This window comes from Bufo gargarizans, unplaced genomic scaffold, assembly GCF_014858855.1.
Source record: "Bufo gargarizans isolate SCDJY-AF-19 unplaced genomic scaffold, ASM1485885v1 fragScaff_scaffold_703_pilon:::fragment_2:::debris, whole genome shotgun sequence".
In the NCBI taxonomy this organism is placed as follows: Eukaryota; Metazoa; Chordata; class Amphibia; order Anura; family Bufonidae; genus Bufo; species Bufo gargarizans.
In genome coordinates, this window is record NW_025334170.1 from 250,872 (window position 1) to 274,311 (window position 23,440).

Below are 23,440 nucleotides of genomic sequence, written 5' to 3' on the forward strand. Positions count from 1 at the left end.
GCTGCCAAAAATTACAAGGAACTCCAATACACCCTTTATTACACATAAAGGAGAGCATCATACACACCCTTGAAAAATTATGATTGCTGCCCTGCTGGTGACCCTCAAAAACATTAGGAGCAAGGGCCTGCTGGTGACCCTCTAAAACGTTAGGGGTAAGGGTCTGCTGCCGAGCTGACCATCGAAAAAATGATGGATGAGGGTCTGCTGGTGAGCTGACTCTAAAACATTAGGGGTGATGGCTTGTTGCTGATCTGACCATGGAAAAAATATGGGTGAGGGCCTGCTGCTAAGCTGAACATCGAAAAAATTATGGTTGAGGGTCTGCTGCTGAGCTGACTCTCTAAAACATTAGGGGCGAGTGCCTGCTGCTGATCTCACCATGAAAAAAAATTATGGGCGAGGGCCTGCTGCTAAGTTGACCATCTTAAACATTATGGGCGAGTGCCTGCTGCTGAGCTGACCATCGAAAAAATTATGGTTGAGGGCCTGCTGCTGAGCTGATCATCGAAAAAATTATGGTTAAGGGGCCTGCTGCCTAGCTGACCATCGAAAAAAATTATGGTTGAGGGCCTGCTGCTGAGCTAACCATCAAAATAATTATGGTTGAGGGCCTGCTGCTGAGCTAACCATCCAAAAATTATGGTTGAGGGCCTGCTGCTGAGCTGACCATCGAAAAAATTATGGTTGAGGGCCTGCTGCTGAGCTAACCATCCAAAAATTATGGTTGAGGGCCTGCTGCTGAGCTGACCATCGAAAAAATTATGTTGACGTCTTGTTGCTGAGCTGACCATCGAAAAAATTATGTTGACGTCTTGCTGCTGAGCTGACCATCGAAAAAATTATGGTTGAGGGCCTGCTGCTGAGCTGACCATCGAAAAAATTATGTTGACGGCTTGCTGCTGAGCTGACCATCGAAAAAATTATGGTTGAGGGTTTGCTGCTGAGCTGACTCTCTAAAACATTAGGGGCGAGTGCCTGTTGCTGAACTCTCCATGGACAAAATTATGGTTGAGGGTCTGCTGCTGAACTGACCCTCTAAAACATTAGAAGCAAGGGCAGCCTAATAAGCATGTTAATATGATGGAGGAGGACGAGAAAAGGAAGATTGAACCATATAACCTTTTTTGTGGTGGTAGGGGAGAGTGCCTGCTGCTGATCTGACCATGAAAAAAATTATGGGCGAGGGCCTGCTGCTGAGCTGACCATCTAAAACATTATGGGCGAGTGCCTGCTGCTGAGCTGACAATCGAAAAAATTATGGTTGAGGGCCTGCTGCTGAGCTGACCATCGAAAAAATTATGGTTGAGGGCCTGCTGCCGAGCTAACCCACTAAAACATTAGGAGCAAGGGCAGCCTAATAAGCATGTTAATATGATGGAGGAGGATGAGAAAAGGAAGATTGAACCATATACCCTTTTTTGTGGTGGAAGGGGTGCATGTGAATGCAGTGTATTCAATACACCATAAAAGCCACCTTTAAAGTGCCTTTATATACAGCCGCATTCCTCTGGTAAAGTACAGAAGTCAGGGGCAATCCAGGCTTTGTTCATTTTGATAAGAGTCAACCGTTTTGTGCTTTCCCTCCGGGATTCATGGATGTGCACTGGAACCCCCAGGATTGTGGTAGGACATATGGTTTTTTATTTAGTGCCGCCGAGCACCTGATTTAGTGCCGCCGAGCACTAGAGATGTCGCGAACATAAAATTTTCCATTCGCGAACGGCGAACGCAAATTTATGCAAATGTTCGCGAACGGGCGAACCGGGCGAACCGCCATTGACTTCAATAGGCTGTGGCATGCCGGAGGGGGATCCATGGCAAAACTCCCATTGAGAATTACATAGTTGATGCAGAGTTGGATTTTAATCCATAAAGGGCATAAATCAACTAACAATCCCAAAATATATTGAACGTGGTTTAAAACATCAAAGTGTTTGTATACGATCAGGTATGATGTTGTATCGATCAAGTAGTGTAAGGTGTGGTAATGTGAACAGTGCTGGAAGGTGTGTTGTCCCACTTCAGGTATCTCAGATATGTGAGGCATATAAAATCCAGAGAGTGGCAGTAGTCTCAGCAAAGCATAGTTTGCTGAGACATTTTTGTATACATTTTCTGGGCTGGATTTTACTTGGACTGGTGGCTAAGCTTGGTAAAGGGAGTTCTCAGTCCACACCCTTCCAGTATGGGTTTTTCTTGCTACCTGAGGTGATCGCAGGTGAGGCCTGCTGTAATCAGGTTTGCATAAAGCGCCTCAGAGTAGGTCAGTCTGGGGAGGGAGAGCGAGACTGTTCTGTGAAGCAGAGGCTCTGTGTGTGGTCTCAGTCATCAGTCAGGAGGACTGAGGGGCCACAAGGCTTTGAATAGCCTGAGGTTTGGAGGATCTAGCGACACCTAGAGAACGAGGGTTGCACGCCCAGCGTCTGGAGGACTACTGGGCCACACTCCCCCAAAAAGGTACTGGAGTTGCCACAGTCTTGAGGCTGCAGTATTGATGTTGGCTGAGGAAAGCCGCATATAATGTCCATGTGTGAATTGAGCTCTATGAGTGAGGTAGGGACGTATTATGTTTAGGTAGCGCCTAGATGGGCAGGAGTTTATTTGTGTTTTAAGTGTTGGCGTTGCGGGAACCTCACCGCACCCAGTAATGTATAACTGGACTATCCTTTAGCCAGTGCGCCCCCCCTCCCTCTATTGTATTAACTCACTGGTGGCCAGTGCAGCCCCCCCTGGCCCCCCTCCTTCTATTGTATTAACTCATTGGTGGCCAGTGTGCCCCCCCTCCTTCTATTGTATTAACTCATTGGTGGCCAGTGTGTGGTATGAGTGTGTAACAGTATGAGCGGTGGCCTAGCCAGTGGCCACAGTACAGTCTGTGGGCCAGACACACACTGGCTTGCAACTGGGATTATATCACAGAAAAATAATAAATGGAATTTTTTTTTATCTGCAAGGTATTGTGACACCCTGTATGAATGGTGTGCACACAGTACTGTCTGTGGGCCACACAGTCACTCACTGGCTTGAAACTGCGATTATATCACAGATAAATAATATAAATTGACTTTTTTTTATCTGCAAGGTATTGTCTGTGACACCCTGTAGGGCTTTTTGGGGCGCTGTCAGGACGCTGTCCTTACAGCAGATGAGTCTGCGGACACAGAACACTGCCCTAGCTAACGCTTTCCCTATTAGATCAGCAGCAGCTACACTCTCCCTCCTCTCACTGAGAAAGCAGCTTCCGAATGAATCTAAAATGGATGCTCTCCAGGAGGTGGGAGGGTCTGGGAGGGAGGGTCTGCTGCTGATTGGCTGGAATGTGTCTGCTGACTGTGAGGTACAGGGTCAAAGTTTGCTCAATGATGATGTATAGGGGGCGGACCAAACATAGCAAATGTTCGCCCGCCGCGGTGAACGCGAACAAGCCATGTTTGCCGTGAACAGTTCGGGACATCACTACCGACCACTTGTTATTGCCTACCACATCTATGCTTTTTGCATAGTGCCGGCGATGTGCGGTCCGCAAATTGCGGAATGCACATTTGCGGATCCGCAAAACTCTTACAGACGTGTGAATGGACCCTCATGGTAACATTATTAAAGGTTACGTTTTATCTTTATGTTTAATCTAATTGATTGCCTTCCGGGTTAACAATGGTTACAAAATCAGTTTTTAATAATTTGAGAGGTTTAGTTTCTAAAATTGGATAATTTATGGGTGGTTTCTATTATGCAAGCTCATCAGTCATCTCAGATCTGATTTTGCCCTTTAAAAATACGTTTTTTTATATTTTCTTGAAAATTTGAAAAATTGCTTCTAAAATGCTAAGCCTAATTCTACATTGTTAAAAATCATCAATAAATAAAGGCAAAACATTCTTATCTGTGCTCGCAGCTTGAAGGGTTGAAATCGGGGATATACCCCGCGCTACACAGAATTTATTGAATATGGCTGTACCATTATTGAATACTTATTTTATTGTTATATATACAATTCACATGTATGAACAAATGCTATATAAACATGTTGCATGCATGAGCATTAAATAAAAACAGTTTAAACATAAGGGCAAAACATATCGACCCGAATTTAAAAAAAATACATTTTTAATCTATAGCATGTTAATTTATGTTGCGGACTTCAATATTTGCAATGCAGAGAGTGAAATCTGCTACAAACTCACAGCATTTCCACTAGGATTTTCCCATTTTGTGTGGATTTTGCTTCTGCAGAAAACCAGCAGACCCATTGTGGGTTTTTCCGCTGCAAAAAATCTGCATCAGACCCTGCACAGGTGCTGGTACCCTTTCTAAAATCTGTTCCTTCAAATACTGCATAAAATAACTGAACAAAACCTGTATGTGTGAATATACCCTTATTCTCACATGGTAGGATATATACAAGCACAACTTTTTGTGTCTGTCTCCTACAACTTTTTGGGGCTTCCAGAAATCCATGCTTCTGCTGCAGAAGCAACTCCATTCAGATGTATGTAATACGTCTTCAGGTACAGAAATGACTGTAACAATTCTGTTGCATGTGAACACACCCTAAGAGTTCGGTGACACTTGGGCTGGTGAACTTTCATCAGAGAACTTTATACACGAGTGAAGACAGGATGCCACAGGGAGTGGACAGAAAGGCTGAGTCTGTCCTCAAGTCAGCCACTGACTAGATCAGGTGAGACTATGTGCTGAAAATGATAAATATTACATTTTCATTTTATGTTTTTTTTGTTCCTATTGTTGCTATGTGATCTAATTGGTCTTTTTAATTCTATGTAAATTATCCTTAATCACTACAAATGAAAGGTTCTACAATATGCTTTGTGTTTCAATTACTCACCATTAGGCTTAATGCACACGAAAGTGTGCGCTCCATGGCCGTATTGCGGACCGCATTTGTGGATCCGCAATACACGGGCACTGTTTGGTGTGCATTCCGCATCACAGATGCGGACCCATTCACTTCAATGGGTCCGCAAATCCAGAGATGCGGAATGGTGCGGAACGGAAGCACGGAACGGAACCCTACGGAAGCACTACGGAGTGCTTCCGTCGGGTTTCGTCTCGTACTTCTGTTCCGCAAAAAGATAGAACATCTCCTATCTTTTTGCGGAAAGGCCGGATCGCGGACCCATTAAAGTGAATGGTTCCGCGATCCGCTGCGACTTCCCTACGGTGGGTGTTCGTGCATTGCGACCTGCAATTTGCTGGCCGCGGCACGGCCACGGGGCGCACGCGTTCGTGTGCAAGAGGCCTTAGGGCTCATGCACACGACCATGTTTTTTGTCCGCATCCGATCCACAAAAAAAGCTTCACTTCAATGGGGCCACAAAAGGAAAAAATAGAACATGTCCTATGATTGTACGTTTTACGGACAAGAATAAAACTGTTCTATAGATTGCAGGATGTTCCGTAACGCAAAATGCGGAATGCACATGTCTGGTATCCATGTTTTGCAGATCAGCAATTTGCGAACCGCAAGAACAGTTATGGCCGTGTGCATGAGCCCTTAATAGGGGGCCTTCACACGCAGCTGATTTTCTTGCAGAAATTTCTGCAATTGAAAGAAAATCAGTTTCACTCACATGAATTGGGCTTGCAAAAATGGATGTGCTTGCTGCAAACAAAACAAACAAAAAAACATTCAGATTAATGGAACTGATTTACAGGCACCAAAATCTGTGAAGGCACCAGAGAGATATGTGCAACAGATGTATTTAGCTGACATTGCAACCCCTAGGCTGGATAATACAGTATATCATCTTATCTGAGTGCAAGGAAGTTATGCACAGGTTTGTAATCTCTGAATCTAAAAAAGGTTATTTTATTCACTGGCAGCAAAAAATATATATTTAAAAAAGTAAGAATCACAAAGTATGAGTTGTATAACTTTTTATTTATACTTCTATGGGGGAAATTTAACAAGCCCTGCATTCCAGAATTATGGCTTGTGAAAGCCTTTTCATGGCATTGACCACGTGTTCTCCAGACCGATCTCCGGCTATCATTGCATCCCAGACAAAAGTGGCACTCATCGCTGAAGAGCATAGACCTCCATTATAGCCTCCATTGACAATTTGCTGTGCCCTGTGATAGCCTTTAAGAGTGTTAGCATGAAGTCAATAAAACACATGTAGATGGACATCTGACTTTAAGCTCAGTGGCTAAGTTTGGAATGTGATGTCCAATTTTACTTGCAGTTAAACAGTGTTGACATCTCAGCCTAGGAATGTAGCGATCTGCCGGCGTGATACATCAAGGTCTCTCAGTTCAAAGATTCTGTCCCTCTCAGGCCTATTGCACACGACCGTATGGCTTTTTCAGTGTTTTGCGGTCCGTTTTTCATGGATCCGTTGTTCCGTTTTTTGTTTCCGTTGTGTTTCCGTTTCTGTTCCGTTTTTCCGTATGGCATATACAGTATACAGTAATTACATAGATAAAATTGGGCTGGCCATAACATTTTCAATAGATGGTTCAGGAAAAAACGGAACGGAAACGGAAGACATACGGATGCATTTCCGTATGTGTTCCGTTTTTTTTGCGGATCCATTGACTTGAATGGAGCCACGGACCGTGATTTGCGGGCAATAATAGGACATGTTCTATGTTAAAACGGAACGGAAATACGGAAACGGAATGCATACGGAGTACATTCCGTTTTTTTGGCGGAACCATTGAAATGAATGGTTCCGTATACGGAACGCAAAAAACGGCCAGTAAACGGGAAAAAAAAAAACGGCCGTGTGCAATAGGCCTCAGTCTGTGACAAGTGGTGATAACTGGCACTTTGAAGAACAGAAGATATCACACAATCACCCCACATGACTTGATCCGATTTTTGAGGTTTCATGTGACTAAAAACTTTGCTTTCAATCTGGCTTTTATGTCCCCTGCACTTGCCACAGACTGGAGCTCGGTCCTTGAAAATTTGATCCCTTGCAGATCTTAGTGACACCAGCTACTTCTTCAATTTGCATAACTTTACGGCTCGTCCTTCTTGCTGTTGTAGTTTCTAGGTTAAGCATTGTACATATTGAATGTAAAAATAAAGAATAAAAGTAAAAAAAATAAAAGCATACAATGGACAAAAAAACTTGAATTGTTCAATAAATAAAACATTCATATCTATGGAAAAATTATAATCAATATAAAAAAAAGTAGGAGTATATTAATCCATGAAGTACCAGTCACATACTTCATACTGCAGGGATCAGCTACAGCTGCCATCCAGCTGAAACTACATCTCCCAAAATACACACTCGTTCGCCTATTCTCAGAGCTCCCAGAACTGAGTTGTGCATCCTAGGAGTTGTAGTTTCACAGAAGCAGGTGTGCCCGTGGTTGCTGATCTCCGTTGCAGTGTCTTGCAGGGCCCTTGCAGATTGCACTACCAGAATAGATAATTGTTGTAATATCTCTAGTTAGTAATTCATATTGGGACACTGTGATTCATAGATCTATTATGAAGGCTTGGCTTGGCAAAGTTAATAAAAATACACCCTATAGATGCTTAACCCTTTCAGGACACAGGCCAGGACCAGGCCTAATTTTGCAAATCTGACATGTCACTTTATGTGGTAATTACTTTAAAACGCTTTTACTTATCCAGGCCATTCTGAGACTGTTTTCTCGTCACATATTGTACTTCATGACAGTGGTAAAATTGAGTCAAAATATTTCATTTTTATTTATAAAAAATACCACATTTACCCAAAATTTAGTGAGACCTCCTAAAATAGTTTTTACTTTATATTTCCCATATGTCTATTTCATGTCTGGATCATTTTGTAAATGCTATTTTTCAGTTTTTGGGACGTTAGAAGGCTTAGAAGTTTAGAAGCAAATCTTGAAATGTTTCAGAAAATTCCCAAAACCCACTTTTTGAGGACCAGTTCAGGTCTGAAGTTACTTTGTGAGGCTTACATAATAGAAACCACCCAAAAATGACCCCATTTTAGAAACTACACCCCTCACGGTATTTAAAACTGATTTTACAAACTTTGTTAACCCTTTAGGTGTTCCACAAGAGTTACGCTGGGTTCAGACCTGAGCGTACTTGAACATACGCTCTGTATGCGCGATTGTACGGGCGTTTGCAATCGCGCATACAGAGACAAGCGAGCGCCCATTGTAGCGCGTTCCCGCTGAAGTCTATGTACGGGAACGCGCGACAAGACGCCCCAAAGAAGCTCCTGTACTTCTTGGGGCGTCGGGCGTTTTACAGAGCGATCGTACGTGCTGTAAAACGCTCAGGTGAGAACCATTCCCATAGGGAATCATTGTTTCTTGCCTTTTGAGCATTTTACAGCGCGTAGGAACGCGCTGTAAAACGCTCAGGTTTGAACCCAGCCTCAATGGAAAATGGAGAAGACATTTAAAAATTTCACTTTTTTGGCAGATTTTCCATTTTACAAAAAAAAAATCTGCTAACAAAGCAAGGGTTAACAGCCAAACAAAACTCGAGATTTATTACCCTGATTCTGTAGTTTACAGAAACACCCAATATGTGGTTGTAAACTGCTGTACAGGCACATGGCAGGGTGCAGATGGAAAGGAACGCCATATGGTTTTTGGAAGGCAGATTTCACTGGGATAATTTTAAGCTGCCATGTCACATTTGAAGACCCCCTGATGCACCCCTAGAGTAGAAACTCCAAAAAAAGACCCCATTTTGGAAACTACGGGATAAGATGGCATTTTTGTTGGTACTATTTTAGGGTACATATGATTTTTGGCTGCTCTATATTAGACTTTTTGTGAGACAAGTTAGCAAAAAATAGCTGTTTTGACACCGTTTATATTTTTTGTTATTTACAACGTTCATCTGACAGATTAGATCATGTGGTATTTTTATAGAGCAGGTTGTTAAGGACGCAAAAATACCAAATATGAATTTTTTGGGTTGTTTGTTTCAGATTTACGTAATAAAGCATTTTTGAAAAAAAAGATTTTTTAGTGTCTCCATATTCTGAAAGCCATAGATTTTTTTACATTTTTGTAGGGGCAAATTTTTTTCGGTATGAGATGACGGTTTAATTGGTACTATTTTAAGGTGCATATGACTTTTTGATTGCTTGATTTATATTTTTTTTTTTATGTAAGGTGACAAAGAAATGGCTTTTGTTCACCTGAGGGGTTAGGTCATATGATATTTTTATACAGCGGGTTCTTGCGGATGTGGCAATACCTAAATGGTATACTTTCTTTTATTTATTTAAGTTGCACACAATAATATCAATTTTGAAACAAAAAAACATCATGTTTTAATGTATCAATAGTCTGAGAGCCATAGTTTTTTTTAGTTTTTTTGGGGGCGATTGTCTTAGGTAGGGTCTCATTTTTTGCGGGATGAGATGATGGTTTGATTGGTATGATTTTGGGGTGTGTATGACTTTTTTATCGCTTGCTATTAAACTTTTTGTGATGTAAGGTGACAAAAAATGGCTTTTTTGACACCGTTTTTATATTTTATTTTTTACGGTGTTCACCTGAGGGGTTAGATCATGTGATACTTTTATAGAGCAGGTCGCTCCAGATGTGGCAATCCCTAATATGTATACTTTTTTTATTTAAGTGTTACACAATAATATCATTTGTGAACAAGAAACCCCCCAAAAAAATCATGTTTTAGTGTCTCCATAGTCTGAGAGCCATAGTTTATTTTTATTTTTTGGGCTAATGTTTTAGGTAAGGTATCATGTTTCAGGATGAGATGATGGTTTGATTGGCACTATTTTGGGGTACATATGACTTTTTGATCGCTTGCTATTACACTTTTTGTAATGTAAGGTGACAAAAAATGCCTTTTTTAACACCGTTTTTATTTTATTTTTTATGGTTTTCACCTGAGGGGTTAGTGGGGTTAGTTTATGTGTTTTTTTTATTTTTTTTTTGTTTTTTTTTATAGATCCGGTTGTTAAGGACATGGCAATACCTAACATGTCTACTTTTTTTTTTTTTACATTTAACACAATAATATCATTTTTGAAACAAAAAAAATCATGTTTTAGTGTCTCCATAGTCTGAGAGCCATATTTTTTTTATTTTTTTATGTAGGGTCTAATTTTTCGCGGGATGAGGTGATGGTTATATTGGTACTATTCTGGGGGCATACGCATTTTTGATCGCTTGGTGTTGCACTTTTAGTGAAGTTTGACGCCATTTTTATTTTATTTTTTTGACGGTGTTCATCTGAGGGGTTAGATCATGTGATATTTTTATAGAGCCAGTCGAGGCGGACGCGGTGATACCTAATATGTATACTTTTCTTATTTTCCCCATTAAAAAAAAATAATTTTACTTTATTTTGGGAAAAGGGCGCTTTTTGTTTTTTACTTGAAACTTTCATTTTTTATTATAAAAAACACTTTTTTAAACTTTTTATGTTTGTCCCACTGTGGGACTTCACCTTTTCAGGGTTAGAACCCCGTTTCAATTCAGTACAATACATTATGTATTGTACTGAATTGAACTGTCAGCGTCTTACAGAGTAAGACGCTGACAGCTGCCTAGGAGACCCAGCCCTCAGGCTGGACCTGCTGGTACCTGGCAGGCTCCGATGCCTGTGTAAGGCATCGGGGCTGCCATGGCAACCATCGGCCCCCTGTCAGAGCAGCGCGGGGGGCCAATGGAGTCAGAGGGAGCCCCTCCCTCTGTAAACCCCGCACGTGCTGCGGTCAGCGCTAACCATGGCATGTGAAAGGGTTAATCCGCCGGCATCGCCGCATCAGGCGATGCCGGTGGATGCAGCAGGGGCCCGGCTATCAGTAACAGGAGCTGCACCCGACCGATCCATCATGTGAATGCACGTGAGGATGCGGTAAGGCACCACATTCCCCCACGTACATGTACGTGATAATGCGGGAAGGGGTTAAAGCAGCAGGTCTCTCACTAAGGGTGGTTGATATGTCGCAGATTTGCCATCATGGATTTTCATGCAGCAGATCCGCAGTGTTGTACAGTACCAGCAATGTAAAGGGCTAAGCTCACCTGCAATCACCTGGGGAGGCACAGATCTCAGGCACTGAGAATATTCCAAGACAAGGAGAGTCGTGCAGCTTCCCAAAAAAAAGTGATAGCCTTTATTCTTTATAGCAATAAAATATCAAATAACACAGTACAGACACACAGCATTAGCGTCTACATGTTTTGGATCTTAAAATGGTTATGATCATTAGAAAGGGTCACATTTTAAGATCTGAAACATGTAGACGCTAACGCTGTGTATCTGTACTGTGTTACTGGATATTTTATTGCTATAAAGAATAAAGGCTATCACTTTTTTATGGAAAGCTGGATGTCTCTCCTTGTTTTGGATAGTACCAACAAAGTGGATGATAATTTAAGAAATCACCCTTTGTAATGCAGAGAGTCAAATCCAGAGCCATATACATGTACAGTGGATATACAAAGTCTACACACCCGTGTTAAAATGTCAGGTTTCTGAGCTGTAAAAAAAATGGGACAAAGATAAATAATTTCCAACTTTTTCCACCTTTAACGTGACCTATAAACTGTACCTCTCAATTGAAAAACAAACTGAAATCTTTTAGGTCGAGGGAAGAAAATAATAATAATAATGATAATAATGCGGTTGCATATGTGTGCACACCCTCTTATAACTGGGAATGTAGCTGTGTTCAGAATTAAGCAATCACATTCACATTTAAAATCATGTTAAATAGGTGTAAGCATACACCTGCCATCATTTAAAGTGCCTCTGATTAACCCCAAATAAAGTTCAGCTGCCCTAGTTGGTCTTTCCTGAAGTTTTCTTAGTCGCATCCCACAGCAAAAGCCAGGGTCCACAGAGAGCTTCCAAAGCATCAGAGGGATCTCATTGTTAAAAGGTATCAGTCAGGAGAAGGGTACAAAGGAATTTCCAAGGCATTAGATATACTATGGTCTGATGAAACCAAGGTTGAACTTTTTGGCCATAATTCCAAAAGATATGTTTGGTGCACCGTACCCACAGTGAAGCATGGTGGTGGCAGCATCAATATTGGCACAAAACCTTCAGGCTTCTGCTAGAAAGCTGAACATGAAGAGGAACTTCATCGTTCAGCATGAAAACAACCCAAAGCATACATCCAAATCAACAAAGGAATGGCTTCACCAGAAGAAGACTAAAGAAGAGTCCAGACCTGAATCCCATTGAAAATCTGTGGGGTGATCTGGAGAGGTCTGTGCACAGGAGATGCTCTCGCAATCTGACAGATTTGGAGTGTTTTTGCAAAGAGTGGGCAAATCTTGCCAAGTCAAAATGTGCCATGCTGATAGACTCATACCCAAAAAGACTGAGTGCTGTAATAAAATCAAAAGCTGCTTCAACAAAGTATTAGTTTAAGGGTGTGCACACTTATGCAACCATATTATTTTATTTTTATATTTGTTCTTCCCTCCACCTAAAAGATTTCAGCTTGTTTTTCAATTGAGTTGTACAGTTTATAGGTCACATTAAAGGTGGAAAAAGTTCTGAAATGTTTTATCTTTGTCTCATTTTTTTTACATCACAGAAACCTGACATTTTAATAGGGGTGTGTAGACTTTTTATATCTACTGTATATTATGCTGTTTTAGTCACTTTTTTTTTGCTGCGGACTTGCAATAAAATCTTCCATTATATGTGGATGTACTCCAAGGGTACATTCACACAAAAGTGAGCAAAACAACCATTAAAAATAGATAAACTGTTTTTTGTGGCCATTTTGCATTAGTGTGTGGATCCATTTTGTAGCCTTTTATCTGATTTTAATAGTAGTTTCAAACCTCTGCAGTGCCCCCACTATACATAATGCCCCCCATTGTGCCTCTTTTTACTCAATGGCCCCCATAGTGCCCTCTCCAGTAATGGTCCTCTTAGTGACTCCCAATAGTATATGTCATGGTGTCCTCAGTATTTGTAAACTGTATCCCTGTGCCCCCAGTATATATATATATATATATATTACTGTCACAGTTCTCCAAGTAATTATAGTGTCGTCATGGTTGTGACTATTTTCAGGTACTGTGCGGCCCAAATAAATGTGTGCCACCATCAATACCATGTGGGAGTTAACAATACAGTCCCACTGAACAGTGCAGTATTCATTAGTTTAATTAGAGTCTGCTGCAGCCCCTTTGCCTGTGCGGTACTCGAACGCAGCACAGCCACATTATAACCGCGACACATCGCCACCGGCCATATCCTTATTGAAGCAACACCGATGCTCAGTCAGTATACTGCAGTAGCAGTGCGCCTGTGTACTGAAACAGATGACAGTCTACCACTTATTACCTAAGACCCCTTTCACACGGGTGAGTTTTCCGCGCGGGTGCAATGCGTGAGGTGAACGCATTGCACCCGCACTGAATCCTGACCCATTCACTTCAATAGGGCTGTGTACATGAGCAATGTTTTTCACGCATCATTTTTGCATTGCATGAAAATCGCTGCATGTTCTATATTCTGCGTTTTTCACACAACGCAGGCCCCATAGAAATATAGAAATAATTGGGGCTTAGTGAAAATCGCACAGCATCCGCAAGCAAGTGCGGATGCGATGCGATTTTTGCGCATGGTTGCTAAGGAGACAAGGGATGAGCGACCCGGGTCCCCTTTACTTTAAATTTTCCATTATAACATGGTTATAATGGAAAATAATAGCATTCTTTAATACAGAATGCAAAGTGAAATGTCACTTGAGAGTTAAAAAATAATAAAAACATTACTCACCTCATCCACTTGATCGCGCAGCCGTTAAAAGGCCGCTGCCCAGCCTAAGGCCCCTTAGTGACCGTCATAAAAACTAGAAGGCAGGTTCACATGTAGATTTTTAATGGCAATTTTTTTTTTTTGGCGTTAAAAGTTCTGTGTCAAGAAAAATGAAAGTCTGTGGGACTTTTCTTCTGGCGTTTTTGTTAATTAGTTGTAATTTTTTAACTCTGTCATACACTTTTAAAAACGCATGATTTTAATGTTTGATGTTTTTTTCTGGGATCTTCTGTAGAGGGTTAAAATGAAAAAACTCAATTAAAATAATGCCATAAAAACTGCATGTGATATAGAAAAAAATGTTAGTGGTTTCTATGGTTTTTTATTTAACAAAAAATACCAGAGCAAAACCATGTGTGTCTCAAGTTAAAAACCAGAGTGCTAACCAGTATTGAAAACAGATGTAGCAGTTCTAAACTTCAGTGTGATATTGCAGTGAGCCCCTGAGGAGCCATTGCAGAGGATGGGAGTGGAGCGACCCTGATGAGATGTTGTCCCACAGTGTACTCCCTCAAGCCATAGCTCCCTGCGATCGGTGCAGTGGATAGGTGGTTTGAAGAATCAGTTGAGCAGTAAAAGTATAACTCTCTTTACTTAGTGCAAATTATTACTTGTGGCACATCAAACAGTATTTTAATAATTAAATACAAAGTGCAGATTCTTTGGCACCAAATGAGAAGGTATGGTGGATGGTTGGATGGCAATTTGATAGCACTAGCAGGCACTTGTGGATATACAGTAGGTGTCCACTGTGTGATACAGGCTTGATGCTAGTCTGGCCTGGAGGAGGATTGGATGATGGGTGTCTGAGTCGTAGTCCCTCACCTTACAGCAGTGTCTATAAAGCTCTAGTTTCACTGATCACATTGATACTTTCTGAAAGCAGTGTTCTGGATTTTGAAAATCTCTTTGGAGAATTAGACATGGTTGCTAGGAGTAGAAGCTCTCACATGTGATTTCTCTCTTTGCAGTCTGAACTGGAACTTGCCCTCCTGGCAGGATCAGCCCACTTTTGCCAAGATAGAAGGAACAGGGCGGTTAGCCCAGTTCCTGCCAACCTTATCTCCCTAAACAGCCAAAACATAAGAAGATACATAACAATATACAACACATTACTACAGTATTTACAATGTACTGTATAATAAACCCTCAGGTCTGGAGTAATGCAATATCACATCTCACTGTAATATCACGACTAGGGATGAGCGAACTCGAACTGTATAGTTCGGGTTCGTACCGAATTTTGGGGTGTCCGTGACACGGACCCGAACCCGGACATTTTCGTAAAAGTCCGGGTTCGGGTTCGGTGTTCGTCGCTTTCTTCGCGCTTTTGTGACGCTTTCTTGGCGCTTTTTGAAAGGCTGCAAAGCAGCCAATCAACAAGCGTCATACTACTTGCCCCAAGAGGCCATCACAGCCATGCCTACTATTGGCATGGCTGTGATTGGCCAGAGCACCATGTGACCCAGCCTCTATTTAAGCTGGAGTCACATAGCGCCGCCCGTCACTCTGCTCTGATTAGCGTAGGGAGAGGTTGCGGCTGCGACAGTAGGGCGAGATTAGGCAGATTAACTCCTCCAAAGGACTTGATTAACTGATCGATCTGCAGCTGTGGATCATTGAGCTGCTGATCCTCAATTGCTCACTGTTTTTAGGCTGCCCAGACCGTTTGTCAGTCACATTTTTCTGGGGTGATCGGCGGCCATTTTGTGTCTTGTGGTGCGCCAGCACAAGCTGCGACCAAGTGCATTTAACCCTCAATGGTGTGGTTGTTTTTTGGCTAAAGCCTACATCAGGGTGAAGCTGTCACACCAAGTGCATTTAACCAGCAATAGTCTGTTCATTTTTTGGCCATATACAAAATCAGGGGCAAGCTGCGCCTGTCACCAAGTGCATTTAACCCTCAATGGTGTGGTTGTTTTTTGGCTAAAGCCTACATCAGGGTGAAGCTGTCACACCAAGTGCATTTAACCAGCAATAGTCTGTTCATTTTTTGGCCATATACTAAATCAGGGGCAAGCTGCGCCTGTCACCAAGTGCATTTAACCCTCAATGGTGTGGTTGTTTTTTGGCTAAAGCCTACATCAGGGTGAAGCTGTCACACCAAGTGCATTTAACCAGCAATAGTCTGTTTATTTTTTGGCCATATCCCAGTCTAATTCTGTCACTAAATCCATACCGGTCACCCAGCGCCTAAATACTAGGCCTCAAATTTATATCCCGCTAAATCTGTCCTTAGTGCTGTAGCTGGGCGAGTTATTTAGTGTCCGTTCAAGCACATTTCTTGTTCTGGGTTGAAATACAATTCCCAATTTAGCAATTTCATAATTTAGTGGTTTCTGCTATATCAGAGCTATTTGAAATCTATCCCTAAAAGGGTATATAATATTCAAGGTGCACATTGGGTCATTCAGAATAACTTCACACACACCCGCTACTGTGTATTTCCAAGTCTAATTCTGGCACTAAACCCATACCTGTCACCCAGCGCCTAAATACTAGGCCTCAAATTTATATCCAGCTAAATCTGTCCCTAGTGCTGTAGCTGGGCGAGTTATTTAGTGTCCGTTCAAGCACATTTCTTGTTCTGGGTTGAAATACAATTCCCAATTTAGCAATTTCATAATTTAGTGGTTTCTGCTATATCAGAGCTATTTGAAATCTATCCCTAAAAGGGTATATAATATTCAAGGTGCACATTGGGTCATTCAGAATAACTTCACACACACCCGCTACTGTGTATTTCCAAGTCTAATTCTGGCACTAAACCCATACCTGTCACCCAGCGCCTAAATACTAGGCCTCAAATTTATATCCCGCTAAATCTGTCCTTAGTGCTGTAGCTGGGCGAGTTATTTAGTGTCCGTTCAAGCACATTTCTTGTTCTGGGTTGAAATACAATTCCCAATTTAGCAATTTCATAATTTAGTGGTTTCTGCTATATCAGAGCTATTTGAAATCTATCCCTAAAAGGGTATATAATATTCAAGGTGCACATTGGGTCATTCAGAATAACTTCACACACACCCGCTACTGTGTATTTCCAAGTCTAATTCTGTCACTAAACCCATACCTGTCACCCAGCGCCTAAATACTAGGCCTCAAATTTATATCCCGCTAAATCTGTCCCTAGTGCTGTAGCTGGGCGAGTTATTTAGTGTCCGTTCAAGCACATTTCTTGTTCTGGGTTGAAATACAATTCCCAATTTAGCAATTTCATAATTTAGTGGTTTCTGCTATATCAGAGCTATTTGAAATCTATCCCTAAAAGGGTATATAATATTCAAGGTGCACATTGGGTCATTCAGAATAACTTCACACACACCCGCTACTGTGTATTTCCAAGTCTAATTCTGTCACTAAACCCATACCTGTCACCCAGCGCCTAAATACTAGGCCTCAAATTTATATCCCGCTAAATCTGTCCCTAGTGCTGTAGCTGGGCGAGTTATTTAGTGTCCGTTCAAGCACATTTCTTGTTCTGGGTTGAAATACAATTCCCAATTTAGCAATTTCATAATTTAGTGGTTTCTGCTATATCAGAGCTATTTGAAATCTATCCCTAAAAGGGTATATAATATTCAAGGTGCACATTGGGTCATTCAGAATAACTTCACACACACCCGCTACTGTGTATTTCCAAGTCTAATTCTGGCACTAAACCCATACCTGTCACCCAGCGCCTAAATACTAGGCCTCAAATTTATATCCCGCTAAATCTGTCCCTAGTGCTGTAGCTGGGCGAGTTATTTAGTGTCCGTTCAAGCACATTTCTTGTTCTGGGTTGAAATACAATTCCCAATTTAGCAATTTCATAATTTAGTGGTTTCTGCTATATCAGAGCTATTTGAAATCTATCCCTAAAAGGGTATATAATATTCAAGGTGCACATTGGGTCATTCAGAATAACTTCACACACACCCGCTACTGTGTATTTCCAAGTCTAATTCTGGCACTAAACCCATACCTGTCACCCAGCGCCTAAATACTAGGCCTCAAATTTATATCCCGCTAAATCTGTCCTTAGTGCTGTAGCTGGGCGAGTTATTTAGTGTCCGTTCAAGCACATTTCTTGTTCTGGGTTGAAATACAATTCCCAATTTAGCAATTTCATAATTTAGTGGTTTCTGCTATATCAGAGCTATTTGAAATCTATCCCTAAAAGGGTATATAATATTCAAGGTGCACATTGGGTCATTCAGAATAACTTCACACACACCCGCTACTGTGTATTTCCAAGTCTAATTCTGTCACTAAACCCATACCTGTCACCCAGCGCCTAAATACTAGGCCTCAAATTTATATCCCGCTAAATCTGTCCCTAGTGCTGTAGCTGGGCGAGTTATTTAGTGTCCGTTCAAGCACATTTCTTGTTCTGGGTTGAAATACAATTCCCAATTTAGCAATTTCATAATTTAGTGGTTTCTGCTATATCAGAGCTATTTGAAATCTATCCCTAAAAGGGTATATAATATTCAAGGTGCACATTGGGTCATTCAGAATAACTTCACACACACCCGCTACTGTGTATTTCCAAGTCTAATTCTGGCACTAAACCCATACCTGTCACCCAGCGCCTAAATACTAGGCCTCAAATTTATATCCCGCTAAATCTGTCCCTAGTGCTGTAGCTGGGCGAGTTATTTAGTGTCCGTTCAAGCACATTTCTTGTTCTGGGTTGAAATACAATTCCCAATTTAGCAATTTCATAATTTAGTGGTTTCTGCTATATCAGAGCTATTTGAAATCTATCCCTAAAAGGGTATATAATATTCAAGGTGCACATTGGGTCATTCAGAATAACTTCACACACACCCGCTACTGTGTATTTCCAAGTCTAATTCTGTCACTAAACCCATACCTGTCACCCAGCGCCTAAATACTAGGCCTCAAATTTATATCCCGCTAAATCTGTCCCTAGTGCTGTAGCTGGGCGAGTTATTTAGTGTCCGTTCAAGCACATTTCTTGTTCTGGGTTGAAATACAATTCCCAATTTAGCAATTTCATAATTTAGTGGTTTCTGCTATATCAGAGCTATTTGAAATCTATCCCTAAAAGGGTATATAATATTCAAGGTGCACATTGGGTCATTCAGAATAACTTCACACACACCCGCTACTGTGTATTTCCAAGTCTAATTCTGTCACTAAACCCATACCTGTCACCCAGCGCCTAAATACTAGGCCTCAAATTTATATCCCGCTAAATCTGTCCCTAGTGCTGTAGCTGGGCGAGTTATTTAGTGTCCGTTCAAGCACATTTCTTGTTCTGGGTTGAAATACAATTCCCAATTTAGCAATTTCATAATTTAGTGGTTTCTGCTATATCAGAGCTATTTGAAATCTATCCCTAAAAGGGTATATAATATTCAAGGTGCACATAGGGTCACTCAGAATAACTTCACACACCCGCTACTGTGCATTTCCAAATCTAATTCTGTCACTAAACCCATACCTGTCACCCAGCGCCTAAATACTAGGCCTCAAATTTATATCCCGCTAAATCTCTCGTTACCGCTGTCCTGTTGTGGCTGGGAAAGTTATTTAGTGTCCGTCAAAGCACATTTTTTGTTCTGGGTTGAAATACAATTCCCAATTTAGCAATTTCATAATTTAGTCGTTTCTGCTATATCAGAGCTATTTGAAATCTATCCCTAAAAGGGTAGATCATATTGAAGGTGCACATAGGGTCATTCAGAATAACTTCACACACACGCTTCTGTGCATTTCCAAGTCTAATTCTGTCACTAAATCCATACCGGTCACCCAGCGCCTAAATACTAGGCCTCAAATTTATATCCCGCTGAATTTGAATACAATACATTGGGCCAAATAATATATTTGTTGTTGTGGTGAACCATAACAATGAGAAAAACATCTAGTAAGGGACGCGGACGTGGACATGGTCGTGGTGGTGTTAGTGGACCCTCTGGTGCTGGGAGAGGACGTGGCCGTTCTGCCACATCCACACGTCCTAGTGTACCAACTACCTCAGGTCCCAGTAGCCGCCAGAATTTACAGCGATATATGGTGGGGCCCAATGCCGTTCTAAGGATGGTAAGGCCTGAGCAGGTACAGGCATTAGTCAATTGGGTGGCCGACAGTGGATCCAGCACGTTCACATTATCTCCCACCCAGTCTTCTGCAGAAAGCGCACAGATGGCGCCTGAAAACCAACCCCATCAGTCTGTCACATCACCCCCATGCATACCAGGGAAACTGTCTCAGCCTCAAGTTATGCAGCAGTCTCTTATGCTGTTTGAAGACTCCGCTGGCAGGGTTTCCCAAGGGCATCCACCTAGCCCTTCCCCAGCGGTGAAAGACATAGAATGCACTGACGCACAACCACTTATGTTTCCTGATGATGAGGACATGGGAATACCACCTCAGCATGTCTCTGATGATGACGAAACACAGGTGCCAACTGCTGCGTCTTTCTGCAGTGTGCAGACTGAACAGGAGGTCAGGGATCAAGACTGGGTGGAAGACGATGCAGGGGACGATGAGGTCCTAGACCCCACATGGAATGAAGGTCGTGCCACTGACTTTCACAGTTCGGAGGAAGAGGCAGTGGTGAGACCGAGCCAACAGCGTAGCAAAAGAGGGAGCAGTGGGCAAAAGCAGAACACCCGCCGCCAAGAGACTCCGCCTGCTACTGACCGCCGCCATCTGGGACCGAGCACCCCAAAGGCAGCTTCAAGGAGTTCCCTGGCATGGCACTTCTTCAAACAATGTGCTGACGACAAGACCCGAGTGGTTTGCACGCTGTGCCATCAGAGCCTGAAGCGAGGCATTAACGTTCTGAACCTGAGCACAACCTGCATGACCAGGCACCTGCATGCAAAGCATGAACTGCAGTGGAGTAAACACCTTAAAACCAAGGAAGTCACTCAGGCTCCCCCTGCTACCTCTTCTGCTGCTGCCGCCTCGGCCTATTCTGCTGCTGCCGCCTCGGCCTCTTCCTCCGCCTCTGGAGGAACGTTGGCACCTGCCGCCCAGCAAACAGGGGATGTACCACCAACACCACCACCACCACCTCCGTCACCAAGCGTCTCAACCATGTCACACGCCAGCGTTCAGCTCTCCATCTCACAAACATTTGATAGAAAGCGTAAATTCCCACCTAGCCACCCTCGATCCCTGGCCCTGAATGCCAGCATTTCTAAACTACTGGCCTATGAAATGCTGTCATTTAGGCTGGTGGACACAGACAGCTTCAAACAGCTCATGTCGCTTGCTGTCCCACAGTATGTTGTTCCCAGCCGGCACTACTTCTCCAAGAGAGCCGTGCCTTCCCTGCACAACCAAGTATCCGATAAAATCAAGTGTGCACTGCGCAACGCCATCTGTGGCAAGGTCCACCTAACCACAGATACGTGGACCAGTAAGCACGGCCAGGGACGCTATATCTCCCTAACTGCACACTGGGTAAATGTAGTGGCAGCTGGGCCCCAGGCGGAGAGCTGTTTGGCGCACGTCCTTCCGCCGCCAAGGATCGCAGGGCAACATTCTTTGCCTCCTGTTGCCACCTCCTCCTTCTCGGCTTCCTCCTCCTCTTCTTCCACCTGCTCATCCAGTCAGCCACACACCTTCACCACCAACTTCAGCACAGCCCGGGGTAAACGTCAGCAGGCCATTCTGAAACTCATATGTTTGGGGGACAGGCCCCACACCGCACAGGAGTTGTGGCGGGGTATAGAACAACAGACCGACGAGTGGTTGCTGCCGGTGAGCCTCAAGCCCGGCCTGGTGGTGTGTGATAATGGGCGAAATCTCGTTGCAGCTCTGGGACTAGCCAATTTGACGCACATCCCTTGCTTGGCGCATGTGCTGAATTTGGTGGTGCAGAAGTTCATTCACAACTACCCCGACATGTCAGAGCTGCTGCATAAAGTGCGGGCCGTCTGTTCGCGCTTCCGGCGTTCACATCCTGCTGCTGCTCGCCTGTCTGCGCTACAGCGTAACTTCGGCCTTCCCGCTCACCGCCTCATATGCGACGTGCCCACCAGGTGGAACTCCACCTTGCACATGCTGGACAGACTGTGCGAGCAGCAGCAGGCCATAGTGGAGTTTCAGCTGCAGCACGCACGGGTCAGTCGCACTACAGAACAGCACCACTTCACCACCAATGACTGGGCCTCCATGCGAGACCTGTGTGCCCTGTTGCGCTGTTTCGAGTACTCCACCAACATGGCCAGTGGCGATGACACCGTTATCAGCGTTACAATACCACTTCTATGTCTCCTTGAGAAAACACTTAGGGCGATGATGGAAGAGGAGGTGGCCCAGGAGGAGGAGGAGGAGGAGGAGGAAGAGGGGTCATTTTTAGCACTTTCAGGCCAGTCTCTTCGAAGTGACTCAGAGGGAGGTTTTTGGCAACAGCAGAGGCCAGGTACAAATGTGGCCAGCCAGGGCCCACTACTGGAGGACGAGGAGGACGAGGATGAGGAGGAGGTGGAGGAGGATGAGGATGAAGCATGGTCACAGCGGGGTGGCACCCAACGCAGCTCGGGTCAATCACTGGTGCGTGGCTGGGGGGAAAGGCAGGACGATGACGATACGCCTCCCACAGAGGACAGCTTGTCCTTACCCCTGGGCAGCCTGGCACACATGAGCGACTACATGCTGCAGTGCCTGCGCAACGACAGCAGAGTTGCCCACATTTTAACCTGTGCGGACTACTGGGTTGCCACCCTGCTGGATCCACGCTACAAAGACAATGTGCCCACCTTACTTCCTGCACTGGAGCGTGATAGGAAGATGCGCGAGTACAAGCGCACGTTGGTAGACGCGCTACTGAGAGCATTCCCAAATGTCACAGGGGAACAAGTGGAAGCCCAAGGCCAAGGCAGAGGAGGAGCAAGAGGTCGCCAAGGCAGCTGTGTCACGGCCAGCTCCTCTGAGGGCAGGGTTAGCATGGCAGAGATGTGGAAAACTTTTGTCAACACGCCACAGCTAACTGCACCACCACCTGATACGCAACGTGTTAGCAGGAGGCAACATTTCACTAACATGGTGGAACAGTACGTGTGCACACCCCTCCACGTACTGACTGATGGTTCGGCCCCATTCAACTTCTGGGTCTCTAAATTGTCCACGTGGCCAGAGCTAGCCTTTTATGCCTTGGAGGTGCTGGCCTGCCCGGCAGCCAGCGTTTTGTCTGAACGTGTATTCAGCACGGCAGGGGGCGTCATTACAGACAAACGCAGCCGCCTGTCTACAGCCAATGTGGACAAGCTGACGTTCATAAAAATGAACCAGGCATGGATCCCACAGGACCTGTCCGTCCCTTGTCCAGATTAGACATTAACTACCTCCCCATAACCATATATTATTGGACTCCAGGGCACTTCCTCATTCAATCCTATTTTTATTTTCATTTTACCATTATATTGCGAGGCTACCCAAAGTTGAATGAACCTCTCCTCTGCCTGTGTGCTAGGCCTAAATATATGCCAATGGACTGTTGCAGTGGTGGCTGACGTGAAGCCTCATTCTCTGCTATGACATGCAGACTGATTCTCTGCTGACATGAAGACAGATTCTCTGTTACGGGACCTCCCTCCTCTGCCTGGGTGCTGGGCCTAAATATATGCCAATGGACTGTTGCAGTGGTGGCTGACATGAAGCCTGATTCTCTGCTATGACATGCAGACTAATTCTCTGCTGACATGAAGC

General features: G+C 43.5%; 1 protein-coding gene across 1 annotated transcript in view; it reads left to right on the forward strand.

The window, feature by feature from the left end:
- The first annotated feature begins 4,612 nt into the window (after nucleotides 1-4,612).
- The window catches only part of LOC122922779 (3 beta-hydroxysteroid dehydrogenase type 7-like), a 94,826-nt gene continuing 75,998 nt past the window's right edge, over nucleotides 4,613-23,440 (forward strand). The window contains exon 1 of the mRNA XM_044273502.1: nucleotides 4,613-4,684. The gene's annotated coding sequence lies outside the window, so the exon portion shown is untranslated. The remainder of the gene's footprint in view (nucleotides 4,685-23,440) is intronic.